Source organism: Pan troglodytes, chromosome 10 (genome assembly GCF_028858775.2).
Source record: "Pan troglodytes isolate AG18354 chromosome 10, NHGRI_mPanTro3-v2.0_pri, whole genome shotgun sequence".
Lineage (NCBI taxonomy): Eukaryota > Metazoa > Chordata > Mammalia > Primates > Hominidae > Pan > Pan troglodytes.
In genome coordinates, this window is record NC_072408.2 from 65,020,967 (window position 1) to 65,044,815 (window position 23,849).

The following is a 23,849-nucleotide window of genomic DNA, read 5'->3' on the forward strand; positions in this document are numbered from 1 at the left end:
AGTGGAGAAACCCTGCCATTTAAAGTCAAGGAGTGGAATGCAGGGTTAAGGTCTGAGAAGAGGGTGGTGAGTACAGAGAAGAGTTGAGCAGCTTCAGTTCTTGATCATAATCCCTCCAAAGATCAAGGTCAGCAAGAGTGAGAGGGTGGAAGAATAGGAAAAATGGTAAAGGAAAGAGGTTCAGGTAAAAGGGGCACATTTCAAGCCTTGGGTATTAGAAGAAGTCTCAGTGATGAAGAGGTCGATGGTATAACCATGCTGGGGAGGAGGCATTAAGGCCCTGGATTTATGGAGGCACAAGAATCAGGAAAGGGATGAGTATGTGCTGGGCACATTTAAAGCTGAGTGGGATATAATGGACAGGGAGTACAATGAGAGAAAGGAAGGCTGGAGATATGCTGGAGATGAGTGGGTCTTCGGGGCACAGTTACATTTTACTCTAAGATGAGGATGTAGAACTTGTCATCCTCAGAGTTCTAACTGGAGTGCTGGCATGGCAACATGATGCAGTGGCTCTCTGAAAAGCTCTTCCTTGACTTATTGGGCTGGCACTATGGATTCTGTGGAGCTTCAGTTAGAAAGTAGGAAAGGTTTGAACTGCAGTCCTGATACGATAAAAGTGAAATGAAAGTTGGTACAGCTGGTGTATTTCAAAAATAATTGTATTTCAAAAATAATTGCTTGAAATTATTTTTCAGGATGTGAAAAAGTCTAGGGTGACACTACACACATTAATGAGATGGCCAAGTGTGGTTAAAGATGGCTTAGGGGTTGTGAAGAAAGAGAGAAGCAGGGAGACCAGAAATCCTAACAGCAGTAACAACCAGGGCCAGCATGGGATATATAGGAATGTATTTCAAAAATAATTGCTACTAAAAATTATTACATTTCTTATTGCCCCTTAATTTTCTTAAAATTTGATTTTCTAAAGAATCAGAATAAAACATTCAATATGTGCTATTATCAAAATAATATTGCATATATTTTAATGAGTATTGCTTGTAAAGCTTATTCTAACAATGTTTATAATATCACTGAGAGTAGTATCAAGGAAGTGGAGGTATGGCATATATGAGAAGTTGTTTTTATCTTTAGTTTCAGTAGTACACATCAACAAATATTTTACCCAAGGCCAAATCTAAATATTCTATTATAATATTCTGATCCTTTAGAGATTTATGCCCATCCATACAAAGTTCATGCTAATCTCGCTTACTTTCAGAAACCGTAATTTTTTTACACTTTTGTTTCCAAGAAAATCAGCAGTAATTAATGTAAATTGAGGATGCCATTGTGGAGAGCTAGTTACCAGTCTCTCACACTGTAACTGTCCTGCATAGAATCTTAATGGATTCGCTTCAAGTTTCCGTGAAAGGGTCATGAGAGAAGCTTAATGTGTTTGTGTCATATCAGGATCAGTGTGGTCTGTTGCTACAAAAAGGGCCAAAGCTGGCCAGGCTTATAGTTTCAAGGCTCCAAATAAAATTTATTCTCAGTGATCTCAGATGTTCCTGTGGGAATGGCATGTTCTGGTAGAACCATGTCTTTAGAGTTTTTAGGCTGGACAAAGCCGCACATTTCTGTCGTAGCCTAGATCATTAATAAAGAACTCTTGGCAGTATCCCAGCTCTGAGGTAGGCATGGGGAGTAGAGGCAGTAGAATGTGATGCTTGTGTTTATGATTTGACGCTGGGCTTTGGCAACTTGCTCATCTCTCTATCTTACTTACTTTATATTCTTATTGTCTTAGTCTGTTTCAGCTGCTATAACAAGGCACCACAAACAGAGTAGCTTGTAAAGAAGAGAAGTTTATATCTTACAGTTCTGGAAGCTGGGAAGTCCAAGATCAAGGCAGGTCAGGGTCTGGTGAGGGCCTGCCTTCTGGCTTATAGATAGTGTCGTCTTGCTGTGACCTCACATGGTGGAAGGGATAAGGCCTCTTTTATAAGGACACTAATCCTATTCATGTGGGCTCTGCCCTTGTGACCTAATCACCTCCCACAGGCCCCACTCCTAATATCATCATCTTGGCAGTTGGAATATGTATTTTGGGGGAAGACACAAAAATCACACCATGACACTTACATTAATTCTTAGTTTCTTTTTTACTTTTTTTTTTTTTTTTTGAGATGGAGTCTCACTTTGTTGCCCAGGCTGGAGTGCAGTGGCGTGACCTCGGCTCACCACAAGCTCCGCCTCCTGGGTTCATGCCATTCTCCTGCCTCAGCCTCCCAAGTAGCTGGGACTACAGGTGCCAGCCACCACACCTAGCTAATTTTTTGAATTTTTTTTTTAGTAGAGATGGGGTTTCACCGTGTTAGCCAGGATGAATCTCGATCTCCTGACCTTGTGATCCCCTGCCTCAGCCTCCTAAAGTGCTGGGATTACAGGCATGAGCCACTGCGCTCAGTCTAGTTTCTTATATTCATAATATAAGAATACTGATAGTACTTACAAGAATGCTCTAGTCCAGTCTAATCTCATCATATCTAATGAGCAAACCTGGGTTTTAGAATAAATATTACATTCCAGGATTAAAGGATTTTTTAAAAGGTAAAATCATGATTGTCATGCAAATATAAACTAAACATATATTAAAGATTTCATTTAACCCATTAATGAGAGAAACAGTACAATATTGTAATTATGAAAAAGGAGAATTCAGAGGAATGCTGAGATGAATTTCCAAATACAAATAAAACTGGTCAATATTTACAGGGCAATAATCAATTGCATTCTTCTGAAAACAATCTACATTGCTGTAGACAAGAATCACTTGTATTACATCAATTCTCTACAAGTCTTTCACAACTTTTCAGATATAAATTATATAAAGAACAATGGTTTTTAAAGATACAAATTTAGACTGGGCGCGGTGGCTCACGCCTGTAGTCCCAGCACTTTGGGAGGCCAAGGTGGGTGGATCACCTGAGGTCAGGAGTTCAAGACCAGCCTGGCCAACATGGCAAAACCTTGTCTGTACTAAAAATACAACATTTAGCTGGGCATGGTGGCGCATGCCTGTAATCCCAGCTACTAGGAGGGCTGAGGCAGGAGGATCACTTGAACATGGGAGGCGGAGGTTGCAGTGACCTGAGATCATGCCACTGCACTCCAGCCTGGGCAACAGAGTGAGACTCCATCCCAACCACCCCCCCCACCCCAAAAAAAGATACAAATTTTAAAAAGTTACCTGCCCACTGAGAAATAAAATTGATTATTAAATAAGTAATATTATTATTATTAAATAAGTAATACCATTAATTAAGTGAAAATCATGTTGAAAATGTCTCTCTTTCTGCCTTTGGCTCATTGCTGTACTTTAACAGCAGATATATCTTAAGGAAGAGTACTAAAGCTCAGTCATCTAAATGTGATGATCTCTGCTGTTTTCTAGGTCACCTCTCTCTGTTACTGAGGGATGCTGGCTTAGGAAATGTGCACTAACTTTATTGTCTCCATAAGAAAGATATACAATAATGCATCGATTAATGATAAGCACCAAGAAATGCAGCTTAGGCAATTTCATTTTTGTGCAAACATCATAGAGTCTACTTACACAAACCTAGATGGTATAGGCTACTCCATACCTAGGATACATGGTAGAGCCTATTGCTCCTAGGCTACAAACTTGTATAGCATGTTACTGTACTGAATACTATAGGCAGTTGTAACACACTGGTAAATATTTCTGGATCTAAACATAGAAAAGTTACAGTAAAAATTCAGTATAAAAAATAAAATATGATATGCCTGTATAAGGCACTTACCATGAATGGAGCTTGCAGGACTGAAGTTGCTCTGGTGAGTGAGTGAGTGGTGAATGAATGTGAAGGCCTAGAATGCTGTTGTACACTACTGTAGGCTTTAAAAACACTGTACACTTTGGCTACACTAAATTTATATAAAAAAATTCTTCTCCAATAATAAATTAACCTTAGTTTACTGTAACTTTTTGACTTTGTAAACTTGGAATTTTTAAAACTTTTTGACTCTAGCAATGGAACTTAGCTTAAAACACAAACACACTGTATAGTTATACAAAAATATTTTTCTTTCTTTATATCCCTATTCTAAAAGTTTTTTCTATATTTAAAATTTTGTATTACTCTTTCAACTTTTTTATAAAAACTAAGACAAAAGCACACATTAGCCTAGGCCTACACAGAATTGGGATCATCAACATCACTGTCTTCCACCTCCATACTTTATCCCACTGGAAGGTTTAGGGGCAATAACACACATGGAGCTGTCATCTTCTATGACAACAATGCCTTCTGAAATACCTCCTGCAGGACCTGCCTGAAGCTGTTTTACATTTTTTTTATAAATAGAAGGTTTGCACTAAAATATTGATAACGATTATAAAATGGTAAATACATAACTATGTAACAGACATTTATTATCAAGTCTTATGTACTATACATAGTTGTATGTGCTAGACATTTATATGACTGACAGCACAGTAGGTTTGTTTACACCAGCATCACCACAAACACGTGACTAACGCCTTGCACTATGCCCACATAAGGATAGCTATGATATCACTAAGCAATAGTAATTTTTCAGCTCCATTATAATCCTATGGGACCACTGTTGTATATGTGGTCTGTGGTTGACGGAGAGGTTGTTATTGGGGCATGACTGTAGTTGGGAAGATGCTTTTTCCCAAAGAGACAAAAAGACATCATCATAAAATTAAATATAAATTTCTGCATTTGAGAGTTACTTGAGCAGCTTAGAGACAAGCAACTAGGATTCAAAGACCCGAGTCTTCTACAGCCAAGGCCAAAGTCATTTGATATTGTCAAATCTCAGTTGTTTTATTTAAATGGGAATGGTCACAATAATACTAACCTCAAAATGTTGTTAGAAAGATGAATTAAATAATTTATGTGGAAGAACCCTATAAACTGGAAAGTTTTATTCACATGGTAGCTGTCATTACTATTTTAATCTACTAGATTGAGTTACACTGTCTGTACCACAGAGAAACAGGCACTCTGCATGTGGAGGAGCAGATGGTAAAGTGGGGCGGTAACCCCACCTCTGAAAGTAATTTGCTATGTGACCCTGGACAAGTCATTGAACCTTCAAGGCTTTCATTGCTTCTTTGTCCCTTTTTATTTAGCGGCCGAATTGTGAGTTTCTACTGAAGTAATAACTGCCACTCAGAAATCTACAAAGTACTCTACAAGTGTAAAACATTGTCATTAGTGTCAACAATGTGTTACATTTGATTTTACCAAAATGGAATTAGATTTCTTTTATTTATTGGTTATGTATAAATATAAAAATATTTTTCTTTATTTAATTCATACATACCAATTAAAAATAATATGTGACTCAAAAGGAAAGTCCCCAGTATCATTCTCTTGCTCAGGATTTGGCTAATGAAATATGAGAGAATCTCTGCTATCATTTTCATTTGGAGTCAAAATTTTCATAATGTTAAAACCACAGCTGAAGGAAATCTCCCATTAAAGTGAAATGGCATTTGTAGCTAGGTCATTAAGGGTGGATTTCTTTAGAAAGGATTGTCTAAAAAAAAAAAAAAAAAAAAGACATTCACGTGAGTCCTGAAATAGGATTTTAATGATGCTACATGGCCCAGGAAGCCAAAAAGTCATTTAAAGGAATTTTTCCAGCTTTTTGTGTTCTGATCCCAAAGTAGTACATATGAGATATAGCAATGATTTTAAAAAATAAATGTGCCCATAAAAACTTAAAAATAGTAGAGTAAAATAATAAGCATCATATGTTTCTAAAAACTAATATATCAATAACTAGTACTCATATTCCCCAATTCCTTGATTATTTATTGTATTTTATTTTTTCTGAGACAGAGCCTTGCTCTGTCGCCCAGGCTGGGGTGCAGTGGCGTGTTCTGGGCTCATTGCAAGCTCTGCCTCCCGGGTTCACGCCGTTGTCCTGCCTCAGCCTCCCAAGTAGCTGGGACTACAGGCACCCGCCACCATGCCCGGCTAATTTTTTGTATTTTTAGTAGAGACAGGGTTTCACCGTGTTAGCCACGATGGTCTCGATCTCCTGACCTTGTGATCCGGCTGCCTCGGCCTCCCGAAGTGCTGGGATTACAGGCGTGAGCCACCATGCCTGACCTCCTTGATTACTTTTTATTTTCTTAGGGAATTTCCTGGTGCAAAAATGGTACAGCTTTCAAAGCATTCACTCCTTGATTCAATTTCACCATTTTTAGTTTATACCAAATTATGGCAATAGATTATATGATTTTCAAACTTATTTAGCTTGTACTGTTATTAGGAATTCTAGAGTAATTATTGAGATGTGACATAAACATACATAAAAAGGCAAACCCAGCTTTATCACCACATTCAAAATAGTTTATTAAATTTTGAGTTAAAAAACTTTTAGCTTATTTTTGAAGACAAGTTTAATGGTAATTCTAGCTTTTCATCTTTGCTGATAAAATGGGGTGTTACACTAGCATGACGTGGGATAACCAAACTTCTGACAAGTCATTTGCAACAACATGGATGGAACTGGAGGTCATTATGTTAAGTGAAATAATCATGGCACAGAAAGACAAACTTTGCATGTTCTCACTTGTTTGTGGAAGCTCAAAATTAAAACATTTGAACTCATGGAGATAGCGAGTAGAAAGACGGTTACCAGAGGCTGAGAAGGGTACTGGGTAGGGTAGGGGGAAAGTGGGATGGTTAATGGGTACAAAAAAATAGAAAGAATGAATAAGACCTTAGTATTTGTTAGCACAACAGGGTGACAATTGTCAATAATAATTTAATTGTACATTTTAAAATAACTGAAATAATATAATTGAATTGTTTATAACACAAAGGATAAATGCCTCAGAGGATGGATACCCCACTTACCATGTTGTAATTATTATGCATTATATGCCTATATCAAAGTATCTCATATACTCCATATGTACCTACTATGTACCTATATATATGAAAAATAAAAAATCAAAAAAAGAAACATTGTAGGCACTTTAAGATGTACAGAAATGAACACACGGACATATATTTATCTTGTCCTTTTGAAACTTCTAAACATGGAAACCATTTCAGTATGAGTGTTAATACCCTGACAAGTAGAAATAAACATACCACTATTTTCCCTTATTCCAATCATCTAAACCTTTGTTTTGCCATTTATATTGACTTCCACATGACTATTACGTTCAGAAGTTCAACCTTTATTTCCACCCCTACTCACCCACTACCACTTCCATCGTGGCCATTGCCACCATACCAACATGCCTAACAGAAATAACCGAGATACAACACACAGAACTCCACTTGTCCCAGTCTTCAGTAATCCTGCATGTGTTACCAATTCTTAAGTGAGTAGTGAGTGAAAGAGCAAAACCCGTTGATTGTCTACAAGTTATTCATAAAAGCAAAAGTTACCACTACTAATTGCAGTTGAATCTCACACCCTCTGTCCCTTTTTAGTACAAATTGTAGTCAGAAATTGCAGTAATGCTATTTTGGTTATAACACTTCAAGGCATTGCCCCCCTCATGTTTTTTCTAGACCAATCTTTTCCCAAAAATATATTCATGGAATGCTTTATCCCGGGAAAGCTCTACCGGAAAATTTTCTTGGAAAATTCTTTTGTTTTTGTTTTTAGAGACAGGGTCTTGTTCTGTTGCCCAGGCTGGAGTGCAGTGGTGGAATCATAACTCTCTGCAGGCTTGAACTTCTGGAGTCAAGTAATCATCCTACTTCAGCCTCCTAAGAAGCTAGGACTACAGGTGCACACCATCACACCTAGCTAATTTTTAAAGATTTTTTTTTTGTAGCATCAGATTCTCGCTATATTGCCCAGGCTGGTCTTAAACTCCTGGCCTCAGGTGATCCTCCTGCCTCAGACTCCCAAGAAAATTCTGAATATTCCTTTCCTGAAAAGTCATGAGTTAACATCTATTAATGACTCTTGTAACAAAGGAACCTATTTTGTGTAACTCAGCATTTCCTAAGTTTATTTGACCACTGGACTCTTCACTGACCTCACTTAATGGGCAGCTATGAACATCCCTCAGACCTTGTATTTCCAGGAAAGACACTCCGGTAAATGCTTCTCTTGACTGACAAAAGAGAGAATCCATTTAGATGAATGGCACATCCTCCCTAAACTTGAAAGTCCCAATAGCTCCAGGAACAGACGGTGGCACCACAACTAAATGAGTGTCGAGAAGGAAAGGGTTTATTTGAATCACAAGACTGCTTGATCAGTGATAAACATTCCACTTACTGAAGAAGAGTAGACTCTTCTTGTCAAGATCTTGTCAATCTTGGCGAGAGCTGGGTTATGCTGTGGATGGAGCTGGAGAGCCCTTTGACTGCATTTTTTGTCCCTGCTGTGTCTCTTGTCAGGGTTTCAAGGTTGTTCGGGGCACTCGCATGGTGCAATATGACTTAAAAAATAAGAAATTTATTTTCTAATTAAATTTTTTTCTGATTTATGTATTTTTATTTTGGTAAGATAGATAAAAAATTTACCATTTTAACTAAATTTAACTAAAAACTAGAAATGTTAAACTACAATTGTTCAAATACCCCTAAGTGTGGCATAGTTTGCTTGTTCTCTTTTTCCCCCGGGTGTTCCATGACTAAAATAAAAAACTGAATTTGTCCTTTACTTTCACTTTAGAAAGGATATGAATGTGCCAATCTTTATGGTCACCTTTTTTGTTTTTTAAAAAATAGTTTTTTAAAAGTTATTTTAACATTTTACTGCTGGAGATAAATTTGGCATTGATCTGATACATACTAGTATAAATATAGCCCTTAAGTAATGGAAGATTTAGAAATATTTACAGAGCTAGCATGATTAAATAAACTTCAACCTTTTATGGCTTATTGAGATACTTTCAAGTGCTTTTGGTAGAAAATTCTCACAAGGAGCAGAGTTTCTGGCCTGGTGGTATTGCTGACAACCTGCTTATCTAGTGCCTTCTATTTACACATGATGGTGGGAATTCTGTGGTTTGGATATGAGAGATTTACATAAACATCTTTGGATCAGGGCATCAGTAAAGCTGGTGTTACTAAGAAGAAGGCTACACAAAATTCATGCATGAAAAATGAAAAATAAATCATATCTCTAAAATGGTACTTCAACTGGATTCATTATTTTGTTTTATTTCCTTCTTCTGCCACGAGGATACACCTTGTCTGATGTAGTTCATAGCATGAAAATTCTGGCAAAACACATACAAATAAAAATATTAAGTGATGCACAATTCCATATAAAGAGGCCAACAGTCCCAAAGTTCAAAACCAAGTTCAAAGGAGGTCTCCATGTGCATGCATCAATACAGAAAATTTGGGCTGCTATAGGAAACAAGGGGATCAGCTTACTTCCTACACAATAAAAAGCCAAATTAGCACAGCTACATAATGTAGCTGTTTCTGCTACATTTAGAGTGGACATATTTGGCAATTTAACAGGTCCTCTTCATCTTTGTTGCTCAAGGAACAAAACCGTGGAGCTAACTGAATGTAGAAAAGCCAAGATAATGTCCGAGTAATAAAAGCAGGACCTGTGCTTGTCTAATCCCTTGATAAGCAGAAGCCATCCTTGCTCCCCATTCTGCCCTATTTAAGAAGATCAATTTAATTTCAGAGCAGAAGAAGTTCCTACTAAAAGGCCAAAGAAGACAAATTGTATTAGCTTAAAAGGCCCATACACCAGCTTAGGAAGCTGTTTTGAGAAACATACTGTAAGAGGCAGCTGGACAGAGAAAACACACGGAGCTGCTACTTCTTTGCGGACATCTCTAATTGGCAAAGACAGTTCTAGGGCTTTTTCTTTTTTTCTTTTCTTTTTTTCCTGAGATGGAGTCTTGCTCTGTCGCCAGGCTGGAGTACAGTGGTATAATCTCCGCTCACTGCAACCTCTGTCTCCTGGGTTCCAGTGATTCTCTTACCTCAGCCTCCGGAGTAGCTGGGACTAGAGGCGTGCGCCTCCAAGCCCGGCTAATTTTTGTATTTTTAGTCGAGACCGGGTTTCAATATGTGGCCAGGCTGGTCTTGAACTCCTGACCTCGTGATCCGCCCGCATCGGCCTCCCAGAGTGCTGGGATTACAGGCGTGTGCTGCCGTGCCGGGTCTCTAGGGCCTTTTATATTCACCAAGCATATGTCAGCAGTAACTGAGGGACAGCAAAACCCAAGAGGTGTCCTGAGAAGTGAAAGAATATTGTAACTACCACCACCCCTCCCCACCACACACAAAATCCTCATGTGCTGAAAATAATACTCCTGTGCACCTTTCATGCCCGTGAAAGATCCTGGTTTCTAAGGCTCAAAAAGTACACTGTTACTCCCTGGAAGTGATTACAAAAAGCATCCTCAGCCAGAACCTACTTGCTTAGGTAAAGCTCTCTGACCTCTAACAGATTTAAGGGGTGTCCAGTGAATACGCTGATGGCAATTCCCATGCTCATTGTTTCCTTGATTTCAAGCAAAGCATCCCTGGGACCTTCTCTTCCCTTTATTACAGAAAAGACATTTTAAAAACTTGATCTTTTTCTTTTGATCCTTATTTCTCTGGATTTGGGGACCTTGGAGTAAACATCTGAGGTAAAAGCACTCTGGGAAAAGTCAGACCAAATTTTATATGAGCTTCTCCCTCAGGTTACCCATGTGTTAAGGTGCCTGATTGCTCTCCAAGAAACTGGTCCTCTCCTGCTGGTCCTCAGCCCACCTTCTGAGATTTTATATTCACTCATGATTCCACTGCCAGGTGGACAGTCATGATCACTAACTACAGAATTGTTTTTCTCTTCTTTTTCTTTTTGATTAGGAACAGAAAATAAGTTTACTCTGAGCTCTCCAAACTAGGAGCAAACATCAAGATGAAGAAGAAAAAATATATAAGCACTGTGAGCAGAGAAGTCCTTTAATATATATTGTGCTCAGAGTCAGAGTAGAGACTTTGTTATAACAAATAGCCCTGGACTAGAATAGGCTCATTGGCATTTATTGTAATTTACTGATTTTATTACCAAGCACAGTCCTCCATCTGGATAATATGTAGACATTTTTTTTGTTCTTGGTAATAGCAAAGGTCTGCAGGTAATATCCTCTCGTTCTCCAGGAAAAAATTTCTGCATACTTAACCAAACCACAGGCAAGCACTACATTATTTACAAAACAAAGCTGAATTTTATTAAAAATATTCTTCAAGGGCAAGTAAAAGTTATCACTTTGATTATAAATTTAGTTTTATAAAACATATATTTTTCTCTATCACACACTCATGCAAAGATAAAACCTACTTTGTGTTTTTCTTCTTTAATTAAACATGTGTTTGAATTATATTGGAGCTCAAGGTCTTCAGAAAAGCCAAGTGGGGATTATTTCTACTGGAAAGTTGAATAATTTAAGAGATTTGTTCCCATGTCAATTGTCAGAATAAATGTAAGCATATCTTGAATCTGACTTCTTTAGGTATGTCGTACAAAGGTTCTGTTTGTAGTTTTTTGTGAACCCATAGAAAGAAACTTAGAGTTCCACTGATATAAAAAACAAATACTTCACTGAACTGGAAAAGACTGGTGAGTTCTAGCCCACTTTTGAAGACCCAGTGTGAAACCATTTGGCTGCTCTCACCATTTAAAAAAATCATTTTTGCTCATCAGATGAATTAAAAACTTTTATTGTAAGAGCACGTATAGCATACTCAAGCAAAAAAATTTTTTCACTTTAAAAGACAAATATAAGTACAGAGAAAAATAATTCTGCATAAATAAGAGACAGCTGTCACAGAAAAAATCTGTAATCTATTGATAATGTTAATCTAATATTGGAAAGCTTAAATGTTTGATAAACATAACATGTATTTAAGCATTTAAGAGGCTCTTAATTTGCATCTAACAACATTTCATTAAGCAAAAGTAAAGTAGGTAGGCAAGAAAATTATTTCCTTTCCTCCAAGCCATTGCATTTGCTTAAGAGAAAAATAAAATGCAGGAATAAAATAAATCCAGATGATCTAAAATAGTGGTAATGATATCATACATTTGTCTTGCACTTTGCAGCTTGTAGAATACTTTCCCAGATATTATATCATTTAATTTTCTATTTTTTAAGTTAAAATGATTATTTTACTTACTTTAGTAAACAAAGTCTAGGAGAAACTAAGTAAATTATGAATTATAACAAACAAAATATTATCTCAGAATCACTGGTGTTTCTATAGTGTTAAGAGGCAGAGGATTTTGGTAAATCTATTTATTTTCCCCAAAAATATGAGCAACGGCCTAGCCGTCAACGTAAGTGACTACAGTCCTCTGAGCTATAATCATATAGCTCAGTAGCCATATAGCATATGCTATGTCTAAATATGCTGCTACCAACTGTGGAATAATTGTTTTTTTTTCCGTGGACCGTCCATTCAACTATAATATCTTGGCAAATAGTACTCCAAGAGAAGTAAAACATTTCTAAAGAAACTGAACTAGGCCGGGCACAGTGGCTCACGCCTATAATCCCAGCACTTTGGGAGGCCGAACTAGGCAGATCACTTGAGGTCAGGAGTTCAAAACCAGCCTGGCCAACATGACAAAACCCTGTCTCTACTAAAAATACAGAAATTAGCCGGGTGTGGTGGCATGTGCCTGTGATCTCAGCTACTCAGGAGGCTGAGGCAGGAGAATCGCTTGAACCCGGGAGGTGGAAGTTGCAGTGAGTCGAGATTGTGCCACTGCACTCCAGCCTGGGCAGCAGAGCAAGACTCTGTCTCAAACGAACAAACAAACAAACAAACAAACTCTAACTAATTAGATTTCTTATTTAACTGGAAAAATGTGCTGCCTATCACAAAAAGTGAAAATTACGTCTGTGAAAACTATTACATAATAGAAAGCCTCTTTAGAATCAATAACACTCAGTAAATAAACTTGGCTTACCAGGTGTTAATATAAAAATTATATAGTAGTAGTGCTTTTGGCTCTACTATTTTTAAGCTCTATCTTTGACCAAAGAACTATAGGCTTGAATCTCAAAAAAAGTATCATATAGAAGACCATAAAGAGAATAGCAACTGATAGAAGTTATGCAACTAAAATTTAGATTTATTTTTTATTTCAAGCATTTCCTTCAGAGTTTGCACAATCTGTTCAAAAGTCATGGATGCCATCAGTTTGTCATTGTTCAAAGTGATTTGTAAGAAATTTCAGTGTTTAGGTAAAATTGCATCATGTACTCTAGTTTGCAATTTCCTTTGAGTGTGCACACCCTGATTTGCTTGTCTGATTTTCATTCTCAATTTGTATTTGTTGGAGGTTATCTATACTTAAGGTCAGATATTTATTTTCTATTTTTTGTTGAGAAAAAAATCAAAGAGAAAAACATGACTGTTTAAAAAAAATCATTCATAAAACCTCAATTTTTCGTGACTAAAATATAGCCCAGATAAACTCAATTTCAGGATGCAGTACCGTATTTTCATGTTAGCCTTTCCCCTGCTCCTCCCTTATCCCCAGGAAGTAATGATCAATCAACCTAAGCTGAACTCCCCTCCTGTTCAGCTCTGGATCACATAGGTGATCCCGAAAACCTCCCTTCTATTAATTTGCCAACAAGATTTAAAATAAAACCAAAGCTGAAGAGGCAGGAAATGAATCCTCTAAATAGTTGACTCTTCTGAGAGTTGAGAATCAATCCCGTAAGTACCAGAAGGTAGGACATTTATCAAATGAAATTCTTTTTAAAAGACAGTCTCATACTTCTCTGCCTTGTAAATGGAATATTGTGAATGTAACTTATGCTATTCTTGTTTTGAGGGTAGGATGGATGGAAAGCTGCTTTGGTGAAGTGGAAACAGAATGCGATTGCAGCCCTAGGCTCCATTATGACTATGGCACTTTCCAGCTACGTGGCTTGGATTTATGTCTGTGCCCAAGTTTATTTCTCTGTAAAAGTGGACCCAGTAGCACATCTTGCTAGGCTGCCAGTGAACCACTGAGATGATTTTTGTACAAGTACCCATGGCCACACCCACTACATTCTGACTAACAAATATGGTTATTTCTTCTCTGAGCCCATTCCTTCAAATAACCAGTGTGTTTTAGGATTCTTGGATCTTACTTGTAGAGATGAAGAGGAGCTTGTGGAGCTGTAGGACCTCTTGAGTGTTGACTCAGTTGTCACCCCAGGCCTAATGAACCCATGTCAAGCTGAAACATCCAGCTCTTCCCATCTCCCATGGCTTTCTCATCTTCCAAAAAAATAATTTTATTCATTGCTGTCAGCAGCCTTCAACTTGCTCCCACCAGTCAAAACATCATCTATTAGTACTTCTTCATAATTAACAGTGAACACTCAAGGCATCTTGCATTCATCTGTTTCTTCCACGATGTGTGTTCCTGGATGACAAGTGTTCTTGGGTTCCTGAGTAAAAAAGATTGATAATGAAATTTGTTAATCAGACAGTTCACATGCTAAAAAGCAGCATTAGTAGTGTGCATGTACATGCAGTTTTAAGTTATTCAACAAATATTTATTGTAGGCCTACCATGTGCTTCATACTGTCCTATGTGCTGGGGATATAAACAAAGATATCAGCTCTTGTGGAGACTACCTTCTAGAAGAGTGAGACACACAGTTTACATAACACCAAGTATATTAGAGGGTGATGAGAGTTGTGTAGAATATAGATCAGTGCAAAGGGACAGAAAGTGCTGGGGCGGCAGGACTGTTGCAATTTCATGTGGGGTGGTCAGAGAAGGCCTCAGGAAGAAGGTGACAGATGTCTTGGAGGAAGTGTGGAGGTAAGGCATGCAAACACTAGGGGAGAAGCACTCTGGGCAGTGGGAACAGCGAGTGTAGAAGCCCAGACGCAGGGCCCTGCCTGTGGTGTGCGTCCCAGGGGCCTCAAATCGCCCACTGTGGCTGGAGCTGAGGAACCACAGAGGGAGCAGCAGGAAATGGGGACAGAGAGGGAATGGCCATGGCAAGGCAGACAGTCAGGGCTTCCACTCCGGATGAGGTGGGGCCGGTGCAGGACTCTGTTAATGGAAGAGTAATTTGAACCAGGGATCCATGAATGCCCCAGGGTGCCTTGGTGGTGGAGGCAGGAGGAGGAGCGGAAGTTGTGGCTGTGGCAGGGCCGGGAAAATGGCGGCTCCTGGGGAGAAGGAGGAGTGAAACAGTGAAGGCAGGGGTCAGACTCTGAGTGCAGTAACTGCTGATGCAGTGCTCAGCAGCCGGCCAGGGCACCTTGCTAAGCACTTCACAGGAATTCTCACAAGAACTCTGTGAGGTAGCTGCCACTACCGATTCCATTTAAATGGAGAATCTAAACAACATCCTGTCAAAATTGCCTCATTGACTCAGAATAGATCGCCTGTTAAGCTAGTTTTTGGTGTGCAAGAATGGTATGAAGGAAAAAAGTCTTCGAATAAAAATTATAGTGCTTTGATTTTAAAGTATACCTACACATGACCACTATAAGACTAAAAAGATTCTAGTTTATATTTTACGTAAAACACTGCTTCTTGGATTTGGTGAACAAAACTGCCAGACTTAACACAACATGTATAATGAGAATGTAATTTCATCAACAGAAGACACAAAAATAATGCCAAAATTTCACATGAGATATCATAAAGGATGTCCAGAGCTCTAAATGTGAGGACCAATACAGTGATAACACCACTCCAGCTGAGGAACCATCACCATGTGTCACACCCGGGCAACAAGTGGTGTTGGAATTTTAATTCCTTCCAGAAGCACAGGGCAGCTGGCATCTAAGGCCATCTGTAGTTATGAAAGTTATTTTAAAAGTTTGTCCAAAATAAGCTACATAAATAAGTGGTGTTTTTTTCCTGATTCAACGGTTTCTAGTTTTTACAATGTTCAAACTGCACGTTTTGTTGAGCATTCATAGGAAATTTGATACAATAATTGTACTGAAGGAACTTAGGATATCATTAAAAAGTAGGTTAATTTGCAGCTGCAGTGAGCTTTTGTCATATACCATTATAGCTCTAATATATGATATTTCATTAATGTTCACACATTTATTTCTTTCTAAAATAAATATTTTTTTCTTATTGAAAAAATATATATCCAAGTCTTATAGAATTTTCTTGATAAATTCTGGTTGTCCACACAAGCAGGATGATTAAGTACTGTACCAACAAGCATTATTATCATAAGAAGTGTCTACTTTATGAATTAAATAAGTTTCAACAAAACATTGTCAGCCCCTTACTTTACCATGTTTTAGCAAATTAAAGAGTGGGATAGGGTTTCATTTATACAGAATCATGAAATGTATACTCCTTACATTTTAGTTACACCAACAGAAAACAACACGATCAGGAACTTCAATCCTGTTTCAGCAGTTTTCTTTTCCTTCATATTTTCTGTTTAAAACATCAGTAACAGACATATCAGGAACATATAAGGCCATTCTAAAGGTCTCACGAATGCTTAGGCACACTTGAGTCTTCCAAGGAGCAGTGTAATACATCTTCCATTTGATTGCAATATGGGGGGAGAAAATCAACTTTAGTTGATTTACTGTATATTTCATGCTGAAACGGTGTGTGTGAAGAGGAAAATAGCTGTCTGGGTGACTGAGGATCTCAGCCCTTTTATCAGGATTAAATCCTGCCATGTGGCTGATATCCAAACACCTGAGGCACATCAGCGAATCTTGCAGTACTGGGTGCAGCAGGGCGTTATGAGATGAAGTGGTAGGAAGGACATCTAGGTGAACAAATGTTCAGTGGAACATGGGGTCATATTCTGGTGATACTGGAGCGACCAGCCTGACACATTGGGCAGCCTTATTCTGTATTCCCAGATGCAGGATTCTTGATGCCCAGCAGAAAATAACCAAAAATTGTCATCGAATGAGTCTGAACAATAGTAGAAGCCATAGTTTTTACTAATTTACCTGGAGTTGATATATTTTCTCTTTTAAATAACGTCCTATTAAAAAGTCACCAGATTACTAGAGAGTCTCCAATCCTTCTGTGAAATTTACTGAGTTATGCCCGCATCCACACTTCAGGAGTGCACTGCTCTTTTGTAAGCCTGTGTACCTGTTTCCACTGATTGAGTTGTTTGATTGCCAGTAGTCAGTTGTATTTATTCCTGTTTATTTCAGTTGTATTTTAAAAATCATAATCGTATAATTTAGTAAAATATCCTCTAAAGAGATACAATCTGAGTGTGACAACAGTTGTCATTTCGGTGAAAACCAAGGAAATATTTTACAAAAGCTAAAAAAGTGAAGTTGCCAAGAAATAGAAAACTGCTGTTCAATTAGGTGTGGAGATGATGTAAAAGACTGGAGGAAAAAAATCATGAAATTCATAGATTTTCTACTCAACTTACTTTGCAAGAATCTTTAAATTTTTGTTCTACTTTGAAGTTGTCCAAACTGATAGTAGTCGTAGATGATGCATTTTGGATATAGTTTATGTGAAAACGGTGATTTGGTTTTTTAACTGATGGGTTCTTATTGAAAAGCCTTTGCTCAACTTTAAAATGTGGTTGAATGGAAGTACATTTGTATGTTTTAGGCTAAAACAGTGTTCAGAGTTATATATTGTCTGCTTTATCCACCTTAACTTTTAAAATTAATTAACCAAACTATTGGCCAATCAGAAGTTCTCCAAGGGGCATCTTCTGACCCACAGGCAGGGTCACTGTGGGTTAATATATTAGCAAAGGTCTTTTGTAAGAGTTCTGTGTTGGAAGAACTGAGATATTGGGTGGTCTTTGAACTCTCTACTCCCATTAAGTGGAGTTGAATGGCAGAAACCTTTCCTGAAATAACTCAATGGTCAGAAAGCTTTGGAAGCATATCGCAGATCTACCAGTGGTTTTCTGATTTTCCATCATATATGATCCCAAGCTTTATAGGACCCAGAATAGGTATAAGCATGAAAGCTGCTCTCACAGCAAAGCAAAGCAAAGCAAATATAACATTCATATTTGTTGAAAATTTAAGTTAAGCATTCTTTCTTTCTTTCTTTTTCTTTTCTTTCTTTTTTTTAAATGATTTAGGGTTTTAACTGAATCTGTAACTTAATAATGCAGCATTTTTCCAGGGGAGGTTTCTCACACTATACAAAAATACTTAAATTGGCTATGGCTAAAGGGAAGGTGCAGAGGCAATTCTGCAAGATTGTAAAAATAAAATAAAAATGTAAAAGAAACAATAGAGTCATGTTGTATATAATTACCAGTTTACTATGAGCTAGTTTGAGAAATATAAGCCAGCCAAAAAAAAAAAAAATGATTGGCTGGCAATAAATACAATTTGAATGATTAACTTCACTACTGCTTTGGGAATCTGTACAATCACTGATAGCTGTAGTAGATGATTGTTGGAACTGATTTTTAGATCCTTTAACTTTGTATTTCCCCATTATTCTCCTTCTTGCTGTCTGCAAATATGGAAAAAATTAGATTCACTGAAATGGGAAGGGAGACACTTAGAAGGGGAAAGACTCCTCTGTCAGCCAATTTCATAGGAAATTAGCAATATCAAAATAAAATGAGCAATCTTCTGGTCACCTAGATTAACAATCACCGAAATGATGAACAGTCACAGTATCTTTTCCTTTCTCTCTAATGATGATAAAAAGTGAAAATTTATTTTAAAAGACACCAACATCCATTGAACAGTCATAGCAGGGGACTGCACACTATAAGGAGGATGCTTTCAAACCAGACAGAGTTTTGAGTCTGGACTGAGAGCACAGAATATTTCACCAATCACTGTATGATATATTTGTAGCTTTATTTTTTTTATTTTTCACTTCTCAAGAGACATACATTTTACAGAAGCAGAATTAATGCAGCAACATATATTTTTATGCTTTCACTGGTGATACCTCAAATTATCTAACTGCAATAATTATTTTTTTTATTTTTTTGAGATGGAATCTCGCTTTGCCACCTAGGCTGGGGTGCAGTGACGTGATGTCTACTTACTGCAACCTCCCCCTACTGGGTTCAAGCGATTCTCCTGCCTTATCTTCCTGAATAGCTGGGACTACAGGTGTGTCCCACCATGCCCAGCTAATTTTTGCATTTTTAGTAGAGATGGGGTTTCACCATGTTGGTAAGACTGGTCTTGAACTCCTGACCTCAGGTGATCTGCCCGCCTCAGTCTCCCAAAGTGCTGGGATTACAGGTGTAAGTCATCATGCCTGGCCTACAATGATTCTTTTAAAACAGCTACCAGTGAATCATACCTACTATTCCAAGTGTCTTAAAGCCTGCCTCACTTTACCCATTTAAAGATGACAGCAAGTACACTTTAAGAATGAAAAATAAAATACTAAAACATTTCTTTTCATCCAATTTTTTCAGGTAAACTTAGTATTCATTTTCTCCACACAATAATGCAGTGTTAAATGTTACTTCATTGTTAAAGTCAAAATATACCTGATCTGTGCCCTTAAAGTTTAAAATGATATTTTCTTATTGCTAAAGTATAGCATTTAAAAATGTAAAATTCAACAGCATCTCATCAATTTAAAATAGAGTTGTAATCTTTTGGTAAACTGCTTCCCAGAGAAAGAACATGACTGTTCTTTCTTAATATACTTTCCCAGAGGAAGAATATACTTTCCCAGAGAAAGAACATGATTGATCTTTCTAAATATACTTAATGCTTTAAGTATATTTCCCACTCCTCAATTAAAACATGAAGGTTTGTTCTTACTTTCCATGGGGAACTTCCATTTCTTGTGATCTGGAGAATGTTTCTGGTGGCTAACTTTTTGGGTACTGTTTTAAGTTTGGGCCCTGGTGTATGTTAAGTAATTAATGAATAATATGCTGGCACAGAATACTATTCCAAAAGATAGTATAGAAGCAAAACCCAAAAAGCATTCTGGTGAATGATGATTTTTAAAACAAAGCTTTAAGAACATCTTGGTAGGAATTTTAGAAAACAGACTCTCAATATCCTAAGTGAAATATATTATTCAGTTACCCATACCTATTGGTATATGTGTGTATTAGTTCATTCTCACACTGCTCTAAAGATACTACCCAAGACTGGGTAATTTATAAAGAAAAAAGGTTTAATTGACTCACAGTCCCGCATGGCTAAGGAGGCCTCAGGAAACTTACAATCATGGTGGAAGGGGAAGAGGCATGTCTTACATGGTGGCAGGCAAGAGTGAGCAAGAGCAGGGTAAACTGCCAGATTTTGTGAGAACTCACTCACTATCACGAAAACAGCATGGGAGAAACCACCCCCATGATCTAGTACTTCCCACCTGGTACCTCCCTCAACACATGATGATTAGGGGATTACAATCAAGATGAGATTTGCGTGGGGACACAGAGACAAACCATGTCAATATGTTTTAAGCATTTACAAAAGTGGAATTGTATTAGAGAAGTCAACTAAATATGGGCCCATTGGTGGGGTACAGAATCCTGTCAAAAGGACTTCTCTTAGTGTATTCAATAGAGGAGAGAACTCACCTTGCTTTATTGTACTCTCATGTATTTTATTTATCAAGTCTCCGTGTGTTAAAGGTCAAATATATTTCTTATCTGGAATCTTGAGAGATAGCCACCATGAAAACTCTGCATGGAGATATGAAAAGAGTCTCTGAGAGTACCACAGCTATGGGCTTTTCTTAAGAATGAAATACAGCCACAACTATAAGCATGTTTGATATGCTGCATCCCATGATGGCTATGAGGAGTACATCAGAGCTTTTTACCTTGGAAAAGTATAATTACATACATGTTTTCAAAAGCCTTAAAGTCAAAACCTGGCCATGATGTGCCTTCTCATTTTACTCCTAATTTAACACACATGTAAAGGCATCTTCATTGCTTTAAATGTTTCCATAGAAATCTTCCTCATGCAGTGGCAGGCCAAGATTTTCCCATACACTCTATTAATAATTCACTGGAATACATGCCCTGAGAACTTACCACTATATTTTTAGCAACCAATTTCTGTCTTCCTGCATATATATACTCAACTGAGTGTCACTTCACTGCATAATGTGTAGCACTGGAAAATTTTCCAGGAAACACCAAGAGTTAGATGCAAAGTAGAGTTATTGAATTAATACCTGACTTGAATATTGAGCTAAAAGACTCACAGTCCAAGAGCTACACCACCTCCAAGGATCAGTTCACTGTCAAGAGAAACAAACAAACTCCCCATATATTGGGATGGGGAGCCTTAGTAAGTCTCTGTCACCTCACCTGAGGCATCTTCTGGGAGCACAGCAAGGCCTAACGGTAGACCTGAGAGCATATCATACAACAAGAGCTGTACATAACCTCACAGTTATCAGGCCAATGTGGCTTTCCTAATTTATGGTGCGGGGGCAGATGCACCCACACTGGGGCTGCTGCACAGTTAGGCCCTGCCAAGGCTGATTACAAACCCTCTTTCTTCTAGGGAGAATTGCAGCATTAAGCCAGCCCTTCTTTCCTTTTGTGTCTGTCTTGTGGGGGCTTTTTATTCAGGGATACTTGATGAAATAGCCTAAGGGATCTCCGAGTGCACAATAAAGAGCCAGAGAAAGAAAAGATTTGGTGGTTTTCACAATGAGAATAGCTCATAACAACAACCTCCTCTATAAAACATGAGACATGATATCTGGTGCCCTCTATTCTGTTTTCTTTCCCTTTATTCTTTTCCACCATTCTTGTTTCCTTCAATGTGGGAACCCGTGGAATTGGTTAGTGTGAAAGACTCTCTCACTCTTCTCCCAGCTACAAAGTCATGGTTTCCTCCTTGGTATGCAGAGTTCCCAGGGGTACCATGATGGAAAAAAAACACATTCCAACCCTAGGGGTATGCAAGGAGACTTGCAAAGTTCCTTAGTTACTAAATTTTGGTGGACAGTAATATTGGGCTTGATTGAGAAAATGATTACATGTTTGTCCTAGTCAACAATGAGAACAATAGAGCTCAAGGGGAACGCAAGGAAGGAAAAGGTGAAGGACTGTGCAAACCATAGCAGAATCATTAATAAAGGAAAATTCCAGAAATGAGATGATTCTGGACAAATTAATTTTCAAGCTTTTCTGTGATCTGAAATAATTGATGTGGTCATTCAGTATATATGAAGGACCTGCTATGTCCCAGGTGCTGTGCCAGATGCTGAGGACAGTCAGAGATCCTGCCTTCAAGGATGTACATGAGGGCAGGAAATATGGGCAATGACAAAATGGCTTGCAACAATGGTGATAAGGGTGCCAAGGGAGCAGAGAAGTGGATGCTTATCCAAGATGTGGAGAACAGGAAAGGCTTCTGGGGAGTCAGCGTCAGCTAGGCTGAGACTTTAAGAAGAGATAAAAGTTAGCTTCTAGAAGGGAAGAGGTATCTAGAGCAGAATGTCTTAACCAGAAGCCCCAGGGAAAAAAGAGCATGAGGCTTCTGAGGGATTACAAAAAATGAAGAGTGGCTGGATCATAGAAAGCTAAGTCTGGAAGTAAAGAGGCCCTAAAAAAGTCTCCTTTTTGAAAATTAATTTTTTATTTTTAATTTTTGTGTTTACAAAGTATGGGCATATATTTATGGAATACATGAGATGTTTTGATAAGGGCATGCAATTCATAAAATAACATCATGGAAGATGGGGTATCCATCCCCTCAAGCATTTATCCTTTGCGTTACAAACAATCTAATTATATGTTTAGCTATTTTTAAATGTATAATTAAATTATTAATGACTACAGTCACTCTGTTGTGCTATCAAATACTAGGCCATATTCTTTCCTTCTTACTATGTTTTTGTACACATTAACCATCCTCTCAACGCCTCCACTACCCTTCCCAGCCTCTGGTAACCATATTTCTACTCTCTGTCTCCACGGGTTCAATTGTTTTGATTTTTAGATTCCACAAATAAGTGAGAACATGTGATGTTTGTCTTTCTGTACCTGGCTTATTTCACTTAATATAATAACCTCCAGTTTCATCCATGTTGTTGCAAATGACTGAATTTCTTTTTTATGGCTGAATAGTATTTTGTTTGTATAAGTATCACTTTTCTTTATCCACTCATCTATTTATGGACACTTGAGTGGCTTCCAAATCTTGGCTATTGTGAACAGTGCTGCAACAAACATAGGAGTGCAGATATCTCTGTGATATATTGATTTTCTTTCTTCTGGGTACATGCCCAGCGGTGGGATTGCTGGGAAGTATGGTAGCTCTATTTTTAGTTTTTTGAGGAACCTCCAAGCTGTTCTCCACAGTGGTTGTGTTAATTTACATTCTCACCAACAGTGTACAAGGGTTCCCTTTTGTCCACATCCTTGCCAGCACTTGTTATTGCTTGCCTTTTGGATAAAAGCCATCTTAACTTGGATGAGATGATATCTCATTGTAGTTTTGATTTGCATTTCTCTGATGATCAGTGATGTTAAGCACCTTTTCATATGCCTGTTTGCCACTGAGAAATATTTATTCAAATATTTTGTCCATTTTTAAATCAGGTAACTAAACGTTTTCCTAGAGAGTTGTTTGAGCTCCTTATATATTCTGGTCATTAATCTCTTGTGAGATGAGTAGCTTGCAGATGTTTTCTCCCATTCTGTGAGTTGTCTCTTCACTTTGTTGATTTTTTCCTTTGCTATGCAGAAGCTTTTTAACTTGATATGATCCCATTTGTCCATTTTTGCTTTGGTCGTCTGTGCTTGTGGAGTATTAATAAATCTTTGCCCAGACCAAGTCTTGGAAATGTTTCCCCAATGTTTTCTTGTAGCAGTTTCATAGTTTGAGGTCTTATATTTAAGTCTTTAATCCATTTTGACTTGACTTTTATATATGGCAAAAGATGAGTCTAGCTTCATTATTCTGCATATGGATATCCAG